This window comes from Nyctibius grandis, chromosome 19, assembly GCF_013368605.1.
Source record: "Nyctibius grandis isolate bNycGra1 chromosome 19, bNycGra1.pri, whole genome shotgun sequence".
Lineage (NCBI taxonomy): Eukaryota > Metazoa > Chordata > Aves > Nyctibiiformes > Nyctibiidae > Nyctibius > Nyctibius grandis.
Window position 1 is genome coordinate 1 of NC_090676.1, and position 21,384 is coordinate 21,384.

The window sequence follows — 21,384 nt, forward strand, 5'->3', positions numbered from 1 at the left end:
CTGCCGCTTCAGCCCACGGATCGGCGCTCACCTTGCCCCAGTCACCTCCTGTGCCCACATCCCGCATCGCTCATCGCTTCGCACCTTCAAATTAAAAAAAAAAAAACACAACAGAAATACCATAACGTAGGCATATCAGCACCATTTATCTTCCCTCTAACAGTGCACTGCAACCCACCTTATTACATCGGTCCGCTCGCCTCTCCTCTGTCGTCCTGCATGGCTCGTCCCTCTGCATCTGCAAAGACAATAATGAACAAGTCACCTGGAGGCAGAGCATCACTTTAATAGTTCCAGACATCTCATTCCCATTAATGAATACCATCTACATCCCAACTACAGCCTACCACTAAAATAAATACCTAATTCAAACATTAAACCTGACACAGAGAAGCCTCAACACATCAGAGATTCCATCCACCCACCTAGCCCTCTCGCTGCCTCTCACAGATGGCTCCGGACATCTCCTCCACACCTTGAAAATGTTACAGAAGTTACTGTCCTCATCTGTTGAAGACAGCTAATCCGTCCAAGATGACTCTACAACCTTTACCCCAACAGTCTAGGCATATCAACATATTCACCACAGACACTTATCACTATTCCACCTACCCCTGACTCTACATCCCCAGGCAGGGCAGCTCCAACCCACCCACCCACACATAGAATCCAATGCTACACGAAACGCTAGAAACCAAATGCCTCGAGATACGAGAAAACTCTCAGCGAGGATGACGACGCCAAAAGAGAAGACGCTGCAGTGCCAGACCGCTTGCTAGACTGAGACGGGGATGTGAGGAGGCTCTATGGTGACCCCAGAAAGAGAGCAGAACGTCATGGCCCGTGACAAGAAGTGACTCTCAAAACCGACAGGATGTATGCGCAAGAAGCTTGGCTTCAAGACCTCACCACCTAACGATGCACGGAATAAAGCCCAGACCATCCAAATGGTCGTCTGAAAAGAGAAGCTGCTCGCTTGGGAGCGAATTACCCTGCAAAAGAGGACCGGCCGGAATCTGGCAAGTTGGAAGAGGGAACCACGCTTTAAGGTCGTTACGCAAGAAAAGAAGTGCCTGACTGGCACTACACTGATGACTACAGGCGTTCAATACTCTAGGGATGGCGGCCGAGGTGCGCGGCGTGCTCCTTGATCACTAAGAAGAGATCGAGACCTGATGAAGTTCTGAGACGCACGAAACACGCCGCACAAACTACACAAACACACGTAGGCTGCAACTGCCCTGGCCTGCCACACGCTATCATTGTGCTGAAAAGGAACCCCCTCCCTGAGCCTGCCTAAAGTGGACTGTTGCTGCACAGCCCTCTACCCTACACTAACTTTAAAAAGTGAAAACCGCTTCCTGAAAGTGCCAACCTTGTCTGCTCCTTCCCACCACGGCTCTCCACCATCAGTGCCTCAACTTAGCTTTCAGATGGTCAGGACTCCAATTCCATCTTCAAAAAGAAAAAATACAATCAGCCCACTGGATCAATCCTGCGGTCACCAGATTCCTCTTCATCACCTGCAAAAAACAAAAAAAACCCAAACAAACAAAAAACCATCAAAAATTAAAATCCACACTTAACATGGCCTTCACTCAGCATCACATCTGGCACAGACCTTTCCCAGAACATCCCCCACCTCAGACGCACGGTGGCGTCCCGCTTGCCTGCTCTGTACCGATTCCAGTCGACGCTGCAGCTGTCATCGCTCGTGGGGCCTAGGATATCAAATCACAAAAAATTACCGTGCCACTGACAAGAAATCACCAGCTCCCTGCTCCTACTCTCTACGACCCAGCTCACCTCAAATGCTCACCAAGTCCAAAGGCTGCCCCGCACAGAACCTGCAAAACCAACGAGAAACGCTCCACTGAGTGGCCACTTAATACTTTCCTATTACACACCGACGCGGCCCACGACCGCCTCACCTTCTCGGACCTCTCCTTGGCACGTGGCTTCGCCTCCCGGAGCCTCTAGGCAGCACCTGCAAAAACACAAAAAGGCACGTGCTGAGATACGCCCCAAAACCGTGGCATGCCCACGCCAGTCCCCTTCTAGCACGCCTTTACCATCACAACTTGCCTGTCTGGCCTCCGGCAGTTTAGGCTGCCACATTGACTCTTGCACACCACCTGTAAAACCCAAAAGACACAGGTCACTTACGACTGCATTGCCAATAAACACGTGAAAAATAACTGCCGCTTCAGCCCACGGATCGGCGCTCACCTTGCCCGAGTCAGCTCCTGTGCCCGTACACCCTGTCGCTCATTGCTTTCCATCTTCAAATTAAAAAAAAAAAAACGCAAAAATACCATAATGTAGGCATATCGCCACCAGTCATCTTCCCTCTAACACCACACGGCGACTGACCTTCTTACAGCGCTCCGCTCGCCTCTCCTCTCTCGTCCTGCACGGCTCGTCCCTCTGCATCTGCAAAGACAATAATGAACAAGTCACCTGGAGGCAGAGCATCACTTTAATAGTTCCAGACATCTCGTTCCCATTAAGGAATACCATCTACATCCCAACTGCAGCCTGCCACTAAAATAAATACCTAGTTCAAACATTAAACCTTACACAGAGAAGCCTCAACACATCAGAGATTCCATCCACCCAACTAGCCCTCTCGCTGCCTCTCACAGATGGCTCCGGACATCTCGGCACCTTGAAAATGTTACAGAAGTTACTGTCCTCATCTGCTGAAGACAGCTAATCCGTCCAAGATGACTCTACAACCTTTACCCCAACAGTCTAGGCATATCAACATATTCACCACAGACACTTATCACTATTCCACCTACCCCTGACTCTACACCCCCAGGCAGGGCAGCTGCAAGCCACACACACACATACACAGAGTCCAATGCTACTCGAAACACTAGAAACCAAGTGCCTCCAACATACGAGAAAACTCTCAGCGAGGATGACTACACCCAAAGAGAAGACGCTGCGGTGCACGACCACTTGCTGGACCGTGACGGGGACGTAAGGAGACTCTACGGCGACACCAGAAAGCAAGCAGAACGTCATGGCCCGTGACAAGAAGTGATTCTCAAAACCGAGAGGATGTATGCGCAAGAGCCTCGCTTCAAGACCTCACCACGTAACGATGCGAGGAATAAAGCCCAGTCCGTCCAAAGGGAAGCCTGGAAAGATCAGCTGGTCGCGTGGCAGCGAATTACCCTGCAAAAGAGGGCCGTCCGGAAACTTGCAAGATGGAAGGGCGAACCACGCTGTAAGCTCGTTACGCAAGAAAAGAAGTGCCTGATTGGCACTACACTGATGACTACAGGTGTTCAAGACTCTAGGGATGGCGGCCCAGGTACGTGGCGTGCTCCTTGAGCACGATGAAGACATCGAGACCTGAGGAAGTTTAAGACGCACGAAACACGCCGCACAAACTACACAAACACACGTAGGCTGCAACTGCCCTGGCCTGCCACACGCTATCATTGTGCTGAAAAGGAACCCCCTCCCTGAGCACGCCGAAAGCGGACCGTTCCTGGACAGCCCTCTCCCCTACACCAACTTTAAAACTTCAAAACCCATTCCTGAAAGTGCCAACCTTGTCTGCTCCTTCCTTCCCTCCACCATCAGTGCCTCAACTTAGCTTTCAGATGGTCAGGACTCCAATTCCATCCTTAAAAAGAAAAAATACAATCAGCCCACGGCATAAATCCTGCAGTCACCAGATTCCTCTTCATCACCTGCAAAAAAAAAAAAAAAAAATTACAATCCACACACAACAAGGCTGTCAGCCAGCATCACGCCTGACACAGACCGTTCCCCACATCATCACCCACCTTGGATGCACCGTGCCATTCCGGTCACCTGCTCCGTGCAGATTCCGGAGTCGGACGCTGTGGCTATCGTCGCTCGTGGTGCCTAAGACACCAAAAGACACAAAATTACCGTGGCACTGACAAGAAATCACCAGCCCCCTGATCCTACTCTCTACGACCCAGCTCACCTCAAATGCTCAACCAAGTCCAAAGGCTGCCCCGCACAGAACCTGCAAAACCAACGAGAAACGCTCCACTGAGTGGCCACTTAATACTTTCCTATTACACACCGACGCGGCCCACGACCGCCTCACCTTCTCGGACCGCTCCTTGGCACGTGGCTTCGGTCCCCAGAGCCTGTGGGCAGCACCTGCAAAAACACAAACAAAAAGGCACGGGCTGAGATACTGCCCAAAACCGCGGCTTGCCCGTGCCAGTCCCCTTCTAGCACGCCTTTACCGTCACAACTTGCCTGTCTGGCCTCCGCCAGTTTAGGGCATCACATTGACTCTCGCACACCACCTGTAAAACCAAAAAAAACACATGCTGCTTATGACTGCACCGCCAATACAATACCTCAAAAATAACTGCCGCTTCAGCCCACCGATCGGTGCTCACCTCGCCCGAGTCAGCTCCTGTGCCCGTACACCCTGTCACTCATCGCTTTGCACCTTCAAATTAAAAAAAAAAAAAACACAGAAATACCATAACGTAGGCATATCGCCACCAGTCATCTTCCCTCTAACACCACACGGCGACCCACCTTCTTATGGCGCTCCGCTCACCTCTCCTCTCTTGTCCTGCACGGCTCATCCCTCTGCATCTGCAAAGACAATAATGAACAAATCACCTGGAAGCAGAGCATCACTTTAATAGTTCCAGACATCTCATTCCCATTAAGGAATACCATCTACAGCCCAACTACAGCGTGCCACTAAAATAAATACCTAATTCAAACATTAAGCGTTACACGTAGAAGCCTCAACACCTTAGGTATTAACCATAGACGCATCGCTATTCCATCTACCCCTAACTCTACACCCCCAGGCAGGGCAGCTCCGAGCCACGCACGCACAGATAGACGATACACGGAACGCTATGAACAACGCGCCTCCAAGATGAGAGAAAACTCTCGGTGAGAAGTGTGATGCCTCGAAAGAAGATGCTGTCGGAAGACATGTCCTGCGGCACCGTGGCGGGATATGAGGATGCTCTATGGCCGCCCCAGAAAGAGAGTAGAACGTCACGGCCCGTGATAAGAACTTACTCTCAAAACCGAGAGGATGTACGCACGAGAAGGCTGGCTTCGAGACCTAACCGCGTAAGGATGCGGGAAAGAAATCCCAGTCTGTCCAGAATGGACATCTGGAGACCAGAACTGCTCGCGCACCCAGGAATGTTGCTGCAAAAGAAGACTGCCGGGAAACTTAGGAAATGCAAGATCGATCCGTTCTTTAAGGTTAAACAAGAAGGAAGAGCCCGATCGGTGCTACGCCAACGAGTACGTGCATTCGGGACGCTATGGATGGCGGCCGAGGCGCGTGGTGTGCTCTTTTAGCGCAAAGAGCTATGAGAACATCGAGACCTGATGCGTGTCTTAAGACATAGAAGACAGACTACGCAAACTACACAACGCACAAAGGCTGGAACTGCCCTGCCTGGCACACCCTATCATTGCTCTGATAAGTAATCCGCTCCCTGAGCCTGGCCAAAGGGACTGTTCCTGGACAGCCTTCTCCCCTACGCTAACTTCAAAATCCCTCCCTGCAATTCCCGACCTTGTCCCCTCCCTAGCACTGCTCCCTCAACTGATCTTTCAGAGGAGAGGAAGTCTCAATGCATCCTCAAAAAAAAACAAACCCCACAGCAGCTAACTGCCAGGTGCTTCTGCTGTTGCCAGGTTCCTCTTCGTCATCTGCAAAACAAGAAAATACACAAGCACCAGCTGTGAGCATCACAGTGGTCAAAACCAACCTCTTCCACAACACCTCCTCCTCAATAGCAACCTGGTCTTAATTATACTTAGCCCACAGAGTGATGGCAATTTCCTCCTGGGATCACAACCATGAAGAAGAAAGGTGGAGAAAAAAGAGGGAGGAAGGAGGGGAGAAGAGAAGAGAGCACAGATCCACCCCATCCGCAGCAGTCTTTCCCTTATATACTGAACCTGACATTAACATTATACAATACACCTGTGGTCCAGCCTGGGGCAGCTGCCCTGGATTTAACTGCTAATGGCATTAATCACCTTGCCACAGCTGGCCACATATTGAAACAAATTGGAACACAAAAGTGATTCTATAGAGTTTATCCCCACAAAAACAGTACACCCCCAAAAAGAACCAAAAAAGCCCCCCATAACCTTGTACCTTTTTTTTTTCCTGTTGGAGCTGATCCCCACCTCAGCATATTGTCTTGTCAGAGCATGAAGTGCAGACCACGTGTGTCCCGATGACACTTGCATGTGAGGAACACATATTCATAAAGAGTCCAGATGTGTAAGATTAGTATCATTTTTGTCATTTTATTAATCATAAATCTATTATATTGACCAATGCATCTGCAAAAAAAACCAACTTATAAATGCAGCATCTCCTTAGGGAAAAAAATGTGTCAGAAACTGAAAAAAAATACAATTCAGAGCTCTCAACCATCACGGGACATCAAAGACAAACAGCAGCAACACCGCCGGGCTGACACCCCCAACGCCCCAGGCCCAAAAGCCCCCGCGGGGAGCAGGGCCCAGCCGCCCCGCCCACCCCCACGACCACCCCCGGCGGCAGCAGCCGCGGACCTTTCCCCCGCCGTGCGGGCACCGGGACCCGCCCGGCGCCGCCGGAGCCCCCCCGCGCCGGCAGCGGCAGAGCCTGCCCGGCCCCAATACCGAGCAGCTGAGAGCCGGACGGGGCTGTCCCTGCTCCCCCCCGCCGGGACACGGGCTCGGCCCCAACACCCCCGCGGCGAGCCCCAGACAGCGTTCGGCCCGGGGCCGCTTCCGCGCCCCCCCCACCAGCCCCGTGAGCGCAGAGCTAGGACCCCACCGGGGGATCGCCCCGACCGGAGAATGGCCCCTCCCAAACCCTCCGTGCCCACGGCCCCTCACCTGCTCCAGCGCGGCGCCGCCGCCAACGCCGAGCGCACTAAACGAAACTCGCGACCGCCCGCGCCGCTCGCCGCCGCTCTTGTGCGCCCGCGCAGGGGCCGCGCCGCAACCCGCCCCCGCCGCGCCAGGTTGCCTGACCTTCACTCGGCCATTTTGGGAACTTCATTGTGGCTAATGCGCATGCCCGCTAGCCGCCATTTTGCCAGGTTGCCCAACCTCCGGTCGGCCATTTTGGGAACTTCATTTAGCTACTGCGCATGCCCGGAAGCCGCCATTTTGCCAGGTTGCCCGACCTTCAGTCGGCCATTTTAGGAACTTCATTTAGCTACTGCGCATGCCCGGAAGCCGCCATTTTGCCAGGCTGCCAGAACACCGCGCCCCTATGCCCCCTCGGGGCGGGGTTCCGCACGAGACCACGCCCCCATCCAGCCCCTCGGGGGGGTTCCTCGGCACATCCCGCCCCTCGCACGCCCCCACGGGGACACCGCTAATGTCCCTGGGGGGCATTAACAAACAAGAGAGTAAAATTAATTGTAAAAGTAACAGAAGTTTAAAAAGTAAAAGTAAAAAAGAGTAAATGTAAAAGAAACAAAAGTTAAGAAAACACGAAAACTACAACACTAAAACCCTAAACCAAAAAAAGATAAAAAAAAATTATGAAACAGCTAGACAGCACGCAGTAGACCTACATGCCAGAAACTAAGGTGGACCTGGAAGAGGTAGACCAGTAAAAGAAAAAACAAAAGCAAAAAAAGAAAAACTAATAAAGCCACCACTAATAAAGCCACCACTAATAAAGCCACCACTAATAAAGCCACCACTAATAAAGCCACCACTAATAAAGCCACCACTAATAAAGCCACCACTAATAAAGCCACCACTAATAAACAAGAGAGTAAAATTAATTGTAAAAGTAACAGAAGTTTAAAAAGTAAAAAATATTAAATGTTAAAGAAACCTAAGTTAAAAAACTGTAACACACACACTAAAACCCTAACACGCTAAAAACCAAAAGCTAAAATACTAAAATTAAAAAAAAAAAATTAAAAAATTATGAAGTTATAAAAGTAAAAAAGACCTGCACGCCAGAAACGAACGTAGACCTGCATGCCAGAAGGCGGCAAACCAGTCAGAAGAGAAACACCTGGAAGAGGTAGACCAGTAAAAGAAAAAGTAAAGAGAAAGCAAAAAAAGAAAAACTAATAAGCAGGAACTGAGCAGTGGCAACTAAGCAATAAAAAAGTAAAAGTAATTGTAAATGCAACAGAAGTTAAAAAAGCAGAAGTAAAAAATAAAGAGTAAATGTAAAAAGTTAACAAAAGCCAAGAAACCAAAAAGCCAAGAAACCAAAAAGCCAAGAAACCAAAAAGCCAAGAAACCAAAAAGCCAAGAAACCAAAAAGCCAAGAAACCAAAAAGCCAAGAAACCAAAAAGCCAAGAAACCAAAAAGCCAAGAAACCAAAAAGCCAAGAAACCAAAAAGCCAAGAAACCAAAAAGCCAAGAAACCAAAAAGCCAAGAAACCAAAAAGCCAAGAAACCAAAAAGCCAAGAAACCAAAAGCCAAGAAACCAAAAAGCCAAGAAACCAAAAAGCCAAGAAACCAAAAAGCCAAGAAACCAAAAAGCCAAGAAACCAAAAAGCCAAGAAACCAAAAAGCCAAGAAACCAAAAAGCCAAGAAACCAAAAAGCCAAGAAACCAAAAAGCCAAGAAACCAAAAAGCCAAGAAACCAAAAAGCCAAGAAACCAAAAAGCCAAGAAACCAAAAAGCCAAGAAACCAAAAAGCCAAGAAACCAAAAAGCCAAGAAACCAAAAAGCCAAGAAACCAAAAAGCCAAGAAACCAAAAAGCCAAGAAACCAAAAAGCCAAGAAACCAAAAAGCCAAGAAACCAAAAAGCCAAGAAACCAAAAAGCCAAGAAACCAAAAAGCCAAGAAACCAAAAAGCCAAGAAACCAAAAAGCCAAGAAACCAAAAAGCCAAGAAACCAAAAAGCCAAGAAACCAAAAAGCCAAGAAACCAAAAAGCCAAGAAACCAAAAAGCCAAGAAACCAAAAAGCCAAGAAACCAAAAAGCCAAGAAACCAAAAAGCCAAGAAACCAAAAGCCAAGAAACCAAAAAGCCAAGAAACCAAAAAGCCAAGAAACCAAAAAGCCAAGAAACCAAAAAGCCAAGAAACCAAAAAGCCAAGAAACCAAAAAGCCAAGAAACCAAAAAGCCAAGAAACCAAAAAGCCAAGAAACCAAAAAGCCAAGAAACCAAAAAGCCAAGAAACCAAAAAGCCAAGAAACCAAAAAGCCAAGAAACCAAAAAGCCAAGAAACCAAAAAGCCAAGAAACCAAAAAGCCAAGAAACCAAAAAGCCAAGAAACCGTAAAAAAAATTAGAAAACAGATAGACTGCACCCAGTAGACCTGCACGCCACAAGGGAGTGAGACCTGCATTCCATAAAAAAAGGCAGACCTGCACGCCAGAAGGGAGGGAGACCTGAACGCTATAAGGTAGAAAAAGAATAAAACTAAAAAAACAAACAAAAAAAATAAGTAATTGTAAACTAAAGAAAAAATTTAGTTAAACGAAACTAAAAACAAAAGTTTAACTAAAAACAAAAGTTTAACAAATAAAAGCAGAAAATTAACCTCTCCTGCACCTGAAGCTCTTACCTCACAGACACACTGCTGCTTCTCTCAATGTTAAAATACATCTGCCCAAATAGCTTGACCAGCTCAAAGGCTAAAATTGACTGAAGGAGCAGCTGAGCACTAACACCATCAAAGCTCAGGCGAAAAATGAGCTCGCTGATGAGAGGCTGCAGCTCATATACCCGGGGCACCGACCACCACCCTGAACAGTAAGCAGCTGTTCTATCACCCGATTGCCCTTCCCAGACTGAGAAAGGGATTCAGGAAAAGGAGGGAGACTCATGGGTTACAATTCAAAACTGATATCGATGCTAATACAAAACACACAAAACTATACTTAGCCCACAGAGCGATGGCAAGTTCCTCTGGAGATAGCCATTGTTGAGAAGAAGTAGAAAGAGGGAAGGGAGCAGAGCAAAAAGAGGCCCACCCCTCCCCAGCAAGTTGCCCTTTTATAGCGAACCTGAGCTTAATGTTATAGAATACACCTGTGGGCCAGCCTGGGGCACCTGCCCTGGATTTAACTGCTAATGGCCTCGATCCCTGTCCCACAGCTGGCCACAAACTGAAAAAAAATGGAACAGAAAAGTGATTCTATAAATTTTATCTGCACAAAACCAGGACACCGTAAAAAAATTAAAATGCTGTGCGTTTAGACTTCTTTAGTAAAAACGTAAAAGTAAAAAAGACCTGCACGCCAGAAACGAACGTAGACCTGCACACCAGAAGGTGGCAAACCAGTCAGAAGAGGTACACCTGGAAGAAGTAGACCAGTAAAAGAAAAAGTAAAGAAAAAGCAAAAAAAGAAAAACTAATAAGCAACAACGAAGCAGCGGCAACTAAGCAATAAAAAAGTAAAAGTAATTGTAAAAGCAACAGAAGTTAACGAAGTAGAAGTAAAAAATAAAGAGTAAATGTAAAAGTAAAAAAAGCTAAGAAACTAAAGCTAAGAAACTAAAGCTAAGAAACTAAAGCTAAGAAACTAAAGCCACAATAATGTAAAAAAAAATTAGAAAAGAGATAGACTGCACGCAGTAGACCTGCACGCCACGTCGAAGGAAGGTAGACCTGAACACCAGAAGGGAGGGAGACCTGAACGCCCAAATGTCCAAACGTTTCACGCTCTGACCGACAAAACAAACGAGACGGGAACCCGGTTCCGAAAAGGCGAACGACCGCAGATTGCTCCCGCGACAAAGGTGCCGGCCCTGAAAGCTATTCCTGCCTGCAATCGTCCCATGTCAGCCCTTTCACAGCCCGAACAACAATGGGCTCCGGGCTTGTTTACCTACCCAAATGTCCAAACGTTTCATGCTATGTCCAAGAAAAAGACGAGCCGAGAGCCAGGCTCCAAAATACGAACGGCCGCCGCCGGGCGCCCACCGAGGCGCTCTATTGCTCGCCCTCCTCAACATGACAGGGAGAAAATACAACAAAAAAGCTCGTGGGTCAAGATAAGGACAAAGAGATCACTCACCAACTTCCGTCATGGGAAAACACACTCTACTTGGGGAAATTCATTTAATTTATTGTCAATCAGAGTAGGGTAACGAGAAATAAGAACAAATCTAAAAAACACCTTCCTCCCACCCCTCTCTTTTTTTTTCCTGGGCTCATCTTGACTCCCAGCTTCTCTACATCCTACCCTCGACCAACGCAGGGGGACGGGGATCAGGGGGTGCGGTCAGTTCATCACACATTGTCTCTGCCGCTCCTTCCTCCTCACGCTCTTCTTCTGCTCCAGCGTAGGGTCCCTCCCACGGGGCCAGAGGTCCTGCCGTAACACCTGCTCCAGCATGGGCTCCTCTCCACGGAGCCACGGCTGCTGACAGGAGCCTGCTCCAGCACGGGCGCTCCACGGGGTCACGGCTTCCTTCGGGCACACCCACCTACTCCAGCGACGGGTCCTCCGTGGCCTGCAGGTGCACGTCTGCTCCACCGCGGACCGCCACGGGCTGCAGGGGGACAACCTGCGTCACCAGGGCTGCAGGGGAATCTCTGCTCTGGTGCCTGGAGCACCTCCTCCCCCTCCCTGCAGGGCAGAGAGGAAAGGATTAAAAAACAGGGAAAGGGAGCTACCGAGACAGAGAGAGGGGCAGAGGGCAAAAGAAACAGCGATGGGCTACAGGCCAGAGAGGAGAGAGGGAGAGGGAACCGGACTATGAGAGATGGAGAAAAGCAAAGATTTCTGATGGGCCACAGGGCAGAGATGGAGAAATTAAAAGAGGGGACAGTGAGGTGGACAGAGAGACACTGAGAAATACCAAAAAACCTCAGTGAGCTGAAGGGGAGAGACAGAGGAATTAAAGAATAGGGCCAGGGAGCCAGACAGAGAACGATAAAGACAAAACCAGGCTATAGGACAGAGAAGGAAGAAATTAAAACATAGAGACAGGAACGTGGAATAAGATAATACAAGAAAGAAAAGTGTATCTAGAATACAGGGCAGAGACAGAGGAAATTAGAAATAGGGACATGGAGCCAGACGGGGGGCGGGGGGTAATTGTGAAGGGCTAAAGGGCAGATGGGGAGGAATTAAAAAAAATTGGGACAGGAAGACAGACAGATAGATGGAGAAAGACAAAAACAGTGATGGGCTGCAGGACATAGGATGAAAAAAAGAGGGACAGGGAACAGGACAGAAGTGCAGACAGAAAAAGAAAGCAGAGAGGCAGAACAACAGAGAAAGAGAGGAACTTGGAGAACAAGAGAGGAAGAGATGCAGGGAAACGAAAAAAATTACAGCTGTGAGAGAAAGAGAAGGTGGGGCAGGGAAGGACCGCGACGCAGAAGAGGGGCGACACGGCCCCAAGGGTCCAGGACTCACCACGGCTTCCGCCCTTGGAGCTGCTGGGAGAATCTGACAGTTTGGATGCATCTTCCTCTCTCTCTGCCTCCCTTCCTCCTCTCTGGCTCCGGTCACTTGACTCTTATCCACCTAAGAGAACACATTGGTATCATACAGCTCTTACAACACGAGGCTTCCCAGATACACAGCCTCACACATGCCCACGCTACATGGCCCCCGGAGACCACCTCGGACGTTCAGCTCGGCCGGCCCGCTGCGTGCCGGCCTCCCACAACTTCGGGCTCCGACATGACCGGACCCCCGCCTCCGGCCAACGTCCACGCACCCTGCCCACCCGCCGCTTTCCCACGCGGCCCCCTGACGCCCTCCCGCTCCCCCGCGCAAGCGGCCAGTTTACCTTCTGCTTTTGGCCCCCAAACCAGCTCACGGAGCGCCCGCTGCGGAGCCCAAAAACCCAGCTGCCGAGCCTGCTCTCCCCCTGCGGGGCGGCACCATCGCAGCCCGGCCGGCGCTTTATTATCGTTCTCGCAGGCTTTACTTCTCCGCCATCTCCTGCACCGCCGCGCCCGCCCCCCCGAACCCCCCCGAGGCCCAAAAATCCCGCGCGGGGAGCCGGGCCCAGCCGCCCCGGGAGCGCAGACCCGCCCGCCCCCACGGACCCCCCCGGCGGCAGCAGCCGGGGCCCTTTCCCCCCCACCACCCCGTGCGGGCACCAGGACCCGCCCAGAGCCACGACCCGTCCCCCCCCACCCCGCCGGGAGCCGCGCGGGAACCGCCGCCGCGCCGAGCCGGGACCTGCCGCCGGGAGCCGCCCCCGCCGCTCCGGGAAGCTGCGCCGGGACCTGCGCCGCGCCGCCCCGGCAGCCGCAGCCGCGCCACGCCGGGACCTACCGCTGGGACTGGCGCCGCGCCGCACCGGGAGCTGCCGCCGCGCCGGGACCTGCGCCTGGACCGGCGCCACACCAGCACCTGCCGCCGGGACCGGGACCGGCGCCGCGAGCCACGCCAGAAACCGCATCGGAAGCCGCGCCGGAAGCCGCCGCTTTGCCGGAAGCCGCGCCAGGACGCGCCCCTCCCGCCCCGCGCGGCGCCGCGCCCGCCCCCGCCGCGGGCCCCCCCCGCCGGGAGCCGCGCGGGAACCGCCGCCGCGCCGAGCCAGGACCTGCCGCCGGGACCGGCACCGCGCCGCCCCGGGAGCCGCCCCCGCCACTCCGGGAAGCTGCGCCGGCACCGGCGCCGCACCGCCCCGGCAGCCTCCGCTCCGGTAGCCCAGGGGCCCCCGCCCATATCCTGCCCCTCAGGGCGGAGTCGCGCAGGAAACCACGCCCCGTCCCGCCCCCCAGGGCGGGGCTCCGTTGGAGGCCACGCCTCCCCGTCCCGCCCGCTCGGGGCGGGGCTCCGCACCAGACCACGCCCACCGTCCAGCCCCTCGGGGCAGGGCTCCGCAGCACACCCCGCCCCTGGCACGCCCCCACGAGGACACGGCCCCGCCCATTGCCAGCACTGACTGAGCGGCCGTAGCCGCCCACTGCGCATGCGCGGTTGTCTAGGAGACGCACCCCCCCCCCCCCGCTCCTGTCCCGCCCGCGCCCCGTTTAAGCACCGCTCCCTCGGCAAAACCAGCGGCGGCGAACTAAAACGCAGCCGCCGAGAGACATTCTTAAAAACAACCGCGATTAAGAAAAGGAGAAAATTAAAAAGTAGGCCCTGAAAACTAAAACGGGGATGGACAAATGTAAAAAGCGACGGCTGCGGCACCAAGTGCAGCCAGAGCCCCCCACCCACAGTACCGCGCCCTGGACCCCAGGGCGCGCCATTCCCTCTCTTCTCCCACCAATTGTCGCTATTTATACGCCGTGACACCCTCTGCTTTGTGGGACCCACCTGCCCCCCCCAGACACACATGCCCCCCGCCCCACCTACCAGCTCCTCCACTGCATCCTTGCCCCCGCATCGGTGACATTCAGGTGCCCCCAACGACGTCAGCGCCACCCAGCCGTCTCCCCGCTTTTTGTTCACCCCAAAAAAAGGGCACTAAATGAGGGAAACAGCCCTGACCCCCACCTCCTTACTTTAGCAAGGCCATTTACGTGTCTACACGACCCCTCCCCAAAAAAAGGGAAAAAGATGGCGCCCTAGCAACTAAGATGGCGTCCTAGCAACCAAAATGGCGTCCTAGCAACCAAAATGGCCGCCTAGCAACCAAGATGGCTGCCTAGCAACCAAGATGGCTGTCTAGCAACCAAAATGGCCGAATAGCAACCAAAATGGCGGCCTAGCAACCAAAATGGCGTCCTAGCAACCAAAATGGCCGCCTAGCAACCAAAATGGCCGCATAGCAACCAAAATGGCGTCCTAGCAACCAGGATGGCGTCCTAGCAAGAAAGATGGCGTCCTAGCAACAAAGATGGCCGCCTAGCAACCCAGATGGCGTCCTAGCAACCAAGATGGCCGCCTAGCAACCAAGATGGCGTCCTAGCAACCAAAATGGCCGCCTAGCAACCAAAATGGCCGTCTAGAAACCCAGATGGCGTCCTAGCAACCAAAATGGCCGCCTAGCAACCAAAATGGCCGCCTAGCAACCAAAATGGCCGCCTAGCAACCAAAATGGCGTCCTAGCAACCAAGATGGCCGCCTAGGAACCAAAATGGCGTCCTAGCAACCAAGGTGGCGTCCTAGCAACCAAGGTGGCGTCCTAGCAACCAATATGGCGTCCTAGCAACCAAAATGGCCGCCTAGCAACCAAGATGGCGTCCTAGCAACCAAAATGGCCGCCTAGCAACCAAAATGGCCGCCTAGCAACCAAAATGGCGTCCTAGCAACCAAAATGGCCGCCTAGCAACCAAATGGCCGCCTAGCAACCAGGATGGCGTCCTAGCAACCAAAATGGCCGCCTAGCAACCAAAATGGCCGCCTAGCAACCAAAATGGCGTCCTAGCAACCAAAATGGCCGCCTAGCAACCAAAATGGCGTCCTAGCAACAAAGATGGCGTCCTAGCAACCAAAATGGCCGCCTAGCAACCAAGATGGCGTCCTAGCAACCAAAATGGCCGCCTAGCAACCAAAATGGCGTCCTAGCAACCAAAATGGCCTCCTAGAAGCCCAGATGGCGTCCTAGCAACCAAAATGGCCGCCTAGCAACCCAGATGGCCGCCTAGCAACCAAGATGGCCGCCTAGTAACCAAAATGGCGTCCTAGCAACCAAATAGGGACAGGGAGCGGGAAAATAAGCGGGCACGGAAAGAACATTTAAAAAGCGACGCCGCCGAGGAGAGACCAATTAGTAACACAAAAGACGGCGAAATAAAGGCAGCGAACGGGATAAAATAGACAGAAAAATTTAAAAGCGACCGTGATTAAGAAAAGGAGAAAGTTTAAAATAAAGCCCCGGGAAAGTGAAACGGAGAAGGGCGAGGAAAGAAGAAGTTAAAAAAAAAAAAAAAAAAGGTAAAAAAGCGGCGGCCGCAGTACCGAAATTTGACCACAGGGCGGCAGCAGAAGGCGCCGCCAGAGAGCCCCTCCACCGCGCATGCGCGGCTCCCCAGGGGCCCCCGCCCATATCCTGCCCCCCCAGGGCGGAGTCGCGCAGGAAACCACGCCCCGTCCCGCCCCCCAGGGCGGGGCTCCACTGGAGGCCACACCTCCCCATCCCGCCCCCTCGGGGCGGAGTTTTCCATGAGACCACGCCCGGTCCCTCCCCTCGGGGCGTGGTTCCACGGGAGACCACGCCTGTGCTCCGCCCCCGCAGGGGCACGGCCACGCCCACTCCCGGCACCGAGGGCGGCAAACAGCCGGCCACCGCGCATGCGCGGTTGCCCGGGGGACACCGACCGTGTCTCGCCAGCGCCCCGTTTAAGCACCGCTCCCTCGGCAAAAGCAGCGGTGGCGAACTAAAACGCCGCCGCCGAGAGACATTTTTAAAAGCGACCGTGATTAAGAAAAGGAGAAAATTTAAAAAATAGCTCCCGAGAACTAAAACGGAGATCGAGAAAAAAAAAAACGTAAAAAGCGACCGCTGCTGCACCCAGCGCGGCCGGGGCGCCCCTCCACTGCGCATGCGCGGCCCCCGAGCTGCACTGCCGCCCTCCCGACGCACGGGGGCGCCACCGCCTCACCTCTCCCACCGATTGTGGCGCGGTTTTACGCTCTGACACCCCCTTCCTTGGGGGACCCCCCCCGTGCCCCACTTACCTGCCGCTCCGCTGCGTCCTTGCCGCGCCTCGGTGACATTCGGGTGCTCCAAATGACGTCATCACCACCCAGACCCCCGCCCCGCTTTTCATTCACCCCAAAAACAAGGACTAAAGGAGGGAAACAGCCCTGACCGCCACCTCCTTACTTTAGCGACGCCATTTACGCGTGTACACGCCCCCCCTCCCCAAAAAAGGGGAGCTCTGCTAGAAAAGTAAAGGAAGGGCAGCCCCCCAAACGGATGCCGCCCCAACCCCCCATCCCGTCCTGCAGCCTGTCCCCCCCCGGCAGCTGCCCCATGGCTCTCGCTCTGCCTCTGCTCTGCCACGTTCCCCCTCCGTTCCCACACCAGGATGGGCTCCCCAGGGCCACCGACGCCCCCGGCCCCTCTTGGCCCCGGACCCCCCCCCACCAGACACCCCTCGCTGCCACCCTGCGGGGCACCTGCTGCACCCACAGCCAGGAGCCTCCGGACACCGCGGTGGCCCCTCACCCTCACAAACGCTTAACGACCTGCAGGCAAACCTGCGCCAGGGGTAGCCGCCGAGCCTCACGACACGCTTACGACAAGGCAGCTGAAAAACAGAACTCCCAAATTAGACTCCGGCACGTTCAAAAAAACAGCACAGAAGGAAGTAGACGAACGCAGTCACGATAAGAGCCAGGAGAGCAGTTGAGCTAAAGGAGGACTCTAGGTAAACAGGTCAGCTCGAAATACAACATATCCTTTAAAAGCCTGAGTGGTTTGAACGCTTAAAATCAATGTTAAGACTAATTGATACAAACATTAAGCCCTACACATACGAGCCTTAACACCTGTGAGATTCAATCTGCTCAACTACCACTCTAGCTGCCTCTCCCAGACGGCTCCATTCTTCCCCCCTGCACCCCATCAGCTGCTGGTGGCTGCTTGCTCTGAGGTGGACTGTACAGCCTGTAACTAAACAGGCTAGGCATATTAACATTAACCATAGACTCTTATTGCTATTCTTCCGGGTTCCAGGTTCAACAAGGCTCAGTGTCAGCTCCTGCACTTGGGTCACAGCAACCCCATGCAATGCTACAGGTTTGGGGAAGAGTGGCTGGAAAGCTGCCTGGTGGAAAAGGACCTGGGCGTGTCAGTGGACGGCTGGCTGAATATGAGCCAGCAGTGTGCCCAGGTGGCCATGAAGGCCAACAGCATCCTGGCTTGTGTCAGAAATAGTGGGGCCAGCAAGGCTAGGGCAGTGATTGTCCCCCTGTACTCAGCACTGGTGAGGCCGCATCTCAAATACTGTGTTCATTTTTGGGCCCCTCACTACACAAAAGACATTGAGGTGCTGGAGCAAGTCCAAAGAAGGGCAACGAAGCTGGTGAATGGTCTAGAGCAGAGTCTAAACCTCTAGGGGAGGTTTAGATTGGGTATCAGGAAAAACTTCTTCACCAAAAGGGTTATCAAGCATTGGAACAGGCTGCCCACGGAAGTTGTTGAGTCACCATCCCTGGAGGTATTTAATAGATATGTAGACGCAGTGCTTAAGGACATGGTTTAGTGGTGAACAGTCTGTTTCACACCAGTCAGCTCTGATCTCTTCCACAATAATGGTCTCCTCAGAAGCACTGTCATGTTCCGCTCACTCACTCTCAGTCCTACACTGGATGTTGTGGCCAGCGTCTCCCATGGCACCTAGAAAATCAGAGAGATAAAGTGACTGTTGTGCCTGGAAGCAGTCACCCTCTCACAAACAATGTGACAGCTCAAAAATAACTGCCACTATGGTTTGGTGTCACACCTTGCCTTACACACTCAGGGGTGGACACTGCTACGCATGTGATTTTGTGAATTGTTTCACACCTTCAAAACACAGACTGTTAACAGGCCAAGTGCAAGGTCCTGCATGTGGGTTGGGGCAATCCCAAGCACAAATACAGGCTGGGCGGAGAATGGATTGAGAGCAGCCCTGAGGACAAGGATTTGGGGGTGATGGTTGACGAGAAGCTCAACATGAGCCAGCAATGTGCACTTGCAGCCCAGAAAGCCAACCATGTCCTGGGCTGCATCCCCAGCAGCGTGGCCAGCAGGTCGAGGGAGGGGATTCTGCTCCTCTGCTCTGCTCTCGTGAGACCCCCCCTGCAGTGCTGCATCCAGCTCTGGGGCCCCCAACAGAAGAAGGACATGGAGCTGTTGGAGCAAGTCCAGAGGAGGCCACAAAGATGCTCAGAGGGCTGGAGAACCTCTGCTACAAAGACAGGCTGAGAGAGTTGGGGCTCTTCAGCCTGGAGAAGAGAAGGCTCCGGGGAGACCTTCTAGCACCTTCCAGTACCTGAAGGGGGCCTACAGGAAAGCTGGAGAGGGACTTTTTACAAGGGCAAGTAGTGATAGGACGAGGGGGAACGGTTTTAAACTGAAAGAGGGGAGATTTAGATTAGATATTAGGAAGAAATTCTTTCCTGTGAGGGTGGTGAGACATTGGCCCAGGTTGTCCAGAGAAGCTGTGGATGCCCCCTCCCTGGCAGTGTTCAAGGCCAGGTTGGATGGGGCTTGGAGCAACCTGGTCTAGAGAAAAGGTGTCCCTGCCTGTGGCAGGGGGGTTGGAACTAGATGATCTTTAAGGTCCTTTCCAACCCAAACCATTCTATGATTCTGTGATTCCATGACTTCTATATAGGCATCAACAATGGAACTATTCCCTCCATCAGCAGCACACAAAAACAGCACCTGGAAAACTGTTGGGACAGGGGAGAAAGTTAAACAGAAATCTTTTTGGCACACTGTGAGACAAACACACAGCCCAGGGGCATGCAGAAAGGCACATGGAGACCTCAGGGGTAACGCAAAATGTGAATTGAGGGGTTCTGGGGGGAAAGGGAGGGCACTGGGGCACTACAAAATCGAAATGAAGGGTCTTGGTACACGACAAAAGGGCCATAAGGCACGCTGTGGGGATCAGTGTGGCTGACTGGAAGTGGCTTGCAGGCACTCCCCTATCCCTGTGGCCCCATCGCCCAGCACCACTGATGGATGCATGCCTCAGCCCCAGACAGTCTGGGGACATCTCAGGTTGCTGCAGGCAAACTCAGGCACAGCCTAGGGACCTCACACAGCCCTGGAGGGGACCTAGCTGGCCCAGGGTGATGATGGGAAATACCAGCAACAAGTGTTCACGACAATGTGAAGGAAATCCTCCACAACTGTGTGAACAGCACTGGGGTTCTTTGGCAAACCCCAGGGACCCCAAAGGCTGGATCTGGGACCCAGCCTCCACCCCCTCAGACCCTACGAATAACCCTCCTTCTCTTCGGCACTCTCTTCAGGCAGTTTCTATCAAGGGACTGCAGGAACCACAGCTGAGAGTAAAAAGAATAAAGCAATTGTTTCTTAATTAATGCACATAAACAACACCTGGAAGTAAGTCTGCCATTGGATGTGGTGCCAATACAGCCCCTGTTCTGCAACACCTTCAGAGTCATTGACAGACCAGCATTCATCAGTCCCGTGGGAAAGGGCCACTTCCTCCTACTGCTCTTGATGCAGCATGTCACTGAACAGCTGTCTGCCCCACCCCGGCTTTTCTCTCCAGGTATAGGATTTGGATATCATATTTGAGAGGAAACCTGGGGTTGCATTAATTGAGTTTTACCAAAATTTCTCTCTTAATTTCACATTTCAGACACTTCTCTCTGTCATGTCCTCTTCTGTAGCTCTAGTCACATGACTACCATCCACCTAAGAGAATAACTTTATATCTTGTAGCTCTTACAATATATGCTTCATAGATGCATAAAGTCACACACTGAAATAAATGCATGCATGATACTCTTCATTACATGTACAAACACATAACGCAGCATTGTATGTTGGTGACCTGGTAACCTGATGACTATTTAACAATGATCCTTCCCCATCAGGAGAAACGGGGTTTCTCTTGTTTGGAGATAGAAACTTTGAGTTCAACCCATTTCTTCAGCCAGCTTATATTTTTCTGATCTCTTCAACTTCAGCCATGGCAATGAATCTAAAAAGTAAGCATCATATCTTTCCCTTTTCACACATGCAAATATGATTTTAAAAAAACCCACAGAAACAACCAAAGCAAAGCTAAGCCACACACAGTTAATGATATCCACAGAGTAGGAAAGGATCACTTAGTCCTCAGTGCAGGCCTCGGGAGACAGAAATAGCAAACAATTGTTACCAGTAGTTATCCTAGCTAGCCAGTTGGGAACAACCTCCTTCCATAGGAGTTCTTGGTGATACCACGGGTCCACTAAATTGCATTTTTGCCTCCTCCTTTCATCCAATTGAGTCGCCATAATTCAGAAAAACCTGCTCACCTGTTTTTCTCTCTTTGTTAGCATTTGCTATTATCTATTCCATTGCTATAATAAACAATAAACTTTGCATTGTAAATGAGATGCTTATACCTATATTTATGTTCTTTTTCTCTTTACCATGTTCTTTTTCTTTTTTGTTTTTCTTAAAGGAGAAGTCTTAATACATCACTTGCCATCCCACATTACAGGGTAAACTTCTTGGAAACATCAAATATAGTGGTTAAGCTTTGACTATTAGACAACTAGGAGCATCCCCTAGTATTTACCTGCACAATCTTCTACAAATGTTCTTTTTCTTCTGATTTAATACTATTCTGCTGTTCAGCATTCTCTCTCAAACCCTCATGTACACATGCTTGACTCACAATTCTCTCATTCTTTAAGTAATACACGAAAGAGCAACAGCACTTAATTTGCTCCCTCTGTTTCAACCTCACTACCTTTGCCATACCTTGTCTAGATTGCTCCTATACGTGGATGCCTGCCTCAGAGAAGATGACTGAAATGAATGGCCGAATCACTAGGTGGAGCTGCTTTTCTTCA

The 21,384-nt window shown here is 52.0% G+C and overlaps 2 long non-coding RNA genes across 7 annotated transcripts; both read right to left on the reverse strand.

Annotated features, from left to right (window-relative positions):
* Positions 1-28: 28 nt before the first annotated feature.
* On the reverse strand, positions 29-6,425 carry LOC137672202 (uncharacterized). Of its 6 annotated transcripts, none has more exons than XR_011049521.1 (18): positions 6,187-6,425; positions 5,646-5,700; positions 4,549-4,608; positions 4,404-4,456; positions 4,258-4,307; positions 4,100-4,155; positions 3,974-4,015; positions 3,807-3,888; positions 3,569-3,710; positions 2,374-2,433; positions 2,230-2,282; positions 2,086-2,135; positions 1,932-1,987; positions 1,807-1,847; positions 1,643-1,721; positions 1,376-1,523; positions 179-238; positions 29-84 (listed from the first exon to the last, which is right to left on the reverse strand). It is a non-coding gene; the product is annotated as an uncharacterized lncRNA (long non-coding RNA). The 6 variants fall into 6 exon arrangements; XR_011049523.1 differs by having other exon boundaries at positions 3,569-3,643; positions 3,835-3,888; positions 6,155-6,425; XR_011049522.1 differs by having other exon boundaries at positions 3,569-3,643; positions 6,155-6,425.
* Positions 6,426-11,034: 4,609 nt separating this feature from the next.
* LOC137672286 (uncharacterized) lies at positions 11,035-12,628 on the reverse strand. Its single transcript, XR_011049560.1, has 2 exons — positions 12,355-12,628; positions 11,035-11,559 (listed from the first exon to the last, which is right to left on the reverse strand). It is a non-coding gene; the product is annotated as an uncharacterized lncRNA (long non-coding RNA).
* Positions 12,629-21,384: the final 8,756 nt, after the last annotated feature.